At 39.9% G+C, this 2721-nt stretch overlaps 1 long non-coding RNA gene across 1 annotated transcript; it reads right to left on the bottom strand.

Annotated features, from left to right (window-relative positions):
* On the bottom strand, positions 1 to 2080 carry LOC140496695 (uncharacterized). Its single transcript, XR_011964371.1, has 2 exons — positions 1932 to 2080; positions 1 to 477 (listed from the first exon to the last, which is right to left on the bottom strand). It is a non-coding gene; the product is annotated as an uncharacterized lncRNA (long non-coding RNA).
* Between the last annotated feature and the right edge of the window lie 641 nt (positions 2081 to 2721).

Genomic DNA, 2721 nt, shown 5'->3' with positions numbered 1-2721 from the left:
TATTTTTTCAAGACCTTTTATTCTTTCCAGCATAGTTAAGGCATGGACAACAGGATTGCTTTTTCTTTGATCTGAAGCTACACAACTTTACTGTTATATTGTAGTCATTATAGTTCTGGATATAGCAGCCTATTGGTCTTTTAAGATGTGGAAAGATTGAGTGTGGGTTGGAGAATAGTCCATCAAAATAAGATGGCACACGTGGAAGTACCGTCAGCAAAAAAACAAAAAACCTTGCCTTTGCCCATCATATTTTGGTTCAGGTTGCCTCCCTGTTGGATTTTGAAATGGGCACCTTTGGCTCCAACTTTGCTTTTCACTTTTGACCTTCTTGTTCAATGCTGTTTACCTCAACATAACCATCTTCCAGTCTTTCGATCCGTAGACGATCTTGCATTTGAACTTCGGCATGAGATGCCCTGCTCCAATCTCTTAATTCCACAGGTCAAGTTGGTGACTTCAACCTTCTGCTTTCCCCTGGATGAATGAATGAATGAATGAATGAATGAATGAGCGAATGAGAGTTTCTTAAATGCTGACTATGCACTGTGCTAAGCACTAAAGATAGAAATAGAAAAATAAAACAATCCCTTTCCTCAAGGAGTTTACATTCTAAATAAAGGAAAGCAACACTTATAGTGAGTTTCAACTTCCAGTCATATGGAAAGACCCCATGGTACTTAGGGTCCAACAGCAACACGGAAGATAATGTGCCTTCCTTAGTGTCATTTCCATTAATAAAACCCTATCCGCTTTTGATAGCTATTTGACAATGAACGTTCTCTAATCTTAAACTTCTCCCTATCTACTTGTTCCTCTCCTGTTGCGTTCAGATGTAACCAAGTCACCTTCTTTCTTTTAAAAAACCTTCTCTGTGCCCTAACAACCTCTCAAAGAATTGGCCCATTATCTTTCCTCTCTCAGCAAAACTACTCGAAAAAGCTATCTACAACCATTGTTTTCGCTTCCTCTCCTCTCGTTCCTCAACCTTTCTTGTAGTTCTGGCTGCATCACTCCACAGAAATTGCTTTTTCCAAAGTGACTAAATAATCTCTGATTCCCAAATGTGACCTGTCTTTTCTCAGTTCTTAACCTATTTGTTGCACTTGCACTGTCCTCACCTGTCTAATCTTCTCTGAGGTTTTGTGACCCTAGTTTCCCTTTATTCTCTTATGTTTGCTAAGTTCGTCTTATCTATTTGCTGTTTGCATCATCCACATCACACCCTTTAATTGTGAGTTCTCTCTAAGACTTGGGCTGTTCTCTACCTACTTAATCAGTTTTCATGGGTTTAATTATCACCTCTATGACAATGATTCACTTGTCTATCTGTCCAGCCTCAGTCTCTCTCCTGCATTTCAGTCTCACATCACCAGTTGTCTATAAGACATTTAAAATGGGCAAATCTCAAATTCATCATGTACAAAACAGAACATTATCTTTAATCCCAAATCTACTCTTTCAGATTTCCCTGTTTCCACCATTCTTCCAGTCTCCCACATTTGTAACCTTACTGTTATCTTGCGTTGCTCTCTCTCAGCCACCCCACATATCCAGTCAGATGCCAGATTTTGCCATTTCTTCCATCACAAATCTCATATTTGAACCCTTCTCTCCATTCCCACAGCTAGTTCAGACCCTCACCACCTCTAACCTGGATTATTACAACAACCTACAACAATTAGAACCATTCTAAATTTGTCTCTCCTCCTCAAGTCTCTCCCCATTCCAGGTTCATCTTACACAATGTTGCCAGTTATTTTCCTTCCACAGAGATTCCACTGTGTCCCTCCCCTACTCAATCAACTCTAGTGACTTCCTTTTGTCTCCAACTATAAACTCCTCAGTTTCATTTTTAAAGTCTCATACACCCTTATTCCAGCCTATCTCTCTTGCCTCATAGTGCATTACTCCCCCTCCCCAAAGCTGACCTCTTGGTTCCTTACAAGGGAAACACCATCTTCTGACTCTGTGCCGTTTCACCGGCCATTCCTCCATGCCTGAAATGGACTTCCTCCTCACTTCCACCTCATAGAATCCAACTCTCCCTTTAAGATATTATCTGCATGCTTCCCCCAACTTGCTAGTGCCCTGCTTTGTGTATACTTGTATTCATTAACTTGGCATTTGTGCTGTGTATCTTTTTATCTGGACTTATAGTCTCCTGCATTAATATGTAAGTTCCTTGAAAGTACGAATTGTTTTATACTTTGTGTTTGTACTTTGTATGTGTCCAGTGCCTGGCCCATAGTATGTATTTAATAAATGTTTGTTGATTGATTGACTGGAGGCTTCCAGTGTTTGTATATCCACAGTTGACTACAACAAAGAACTCGATTTTTAAGCCTGCAGTAAAAGTGTCTTCATACAGGCAGCTAGGTGACACATTGGATAGAGTGCCAGGTCTGGAGTCAGGAGTACAGACGTCTTCCTGAGTTCAAATCTGGTCTCAGATACTTGCAAGTTCTGTGACACTGGGCAAGTCACTTAACTTTTTTGGTCTTAGTTTCCTCATCTGTAAAATGAGTTGGAGAAGGAAATGGCAAGCCATTCTGGTATGTTTGCCAAGAAAACTCCAGAGAGGGTCATGAAGAGTCAGACATGACTGACTCATGGAAAATAAATACTGAACAACACAATGGTCCCTTAGTCCATGCAAACCTCTTTCTCTATTACTTTAGGAAACTTTAAAATATAAGTTGTTAATTTTAAAATCACATA

This window comes from Notamacropus eugenii, chromosome 3 (assembly GCF_028372415.1).
Source record: "Notamacropus eugenii isolate mMacEug1 chromosome 3, mMacEug1.pri_v2, whole genome shotgun sequence".
NCBI classification, from domain to species: domain Eukaryota; kingdom Metazoa; phylum Chordata; class Mammalia; order Diprotodontia; family Macropodidae; genus Notamacropus; species Notamacropus eugenii.
The sequence above is the reverse complement of the archived record's forward strand: the minus strand, read 5'-3'. Positions and strand labels throughout refer to the sequence as shown.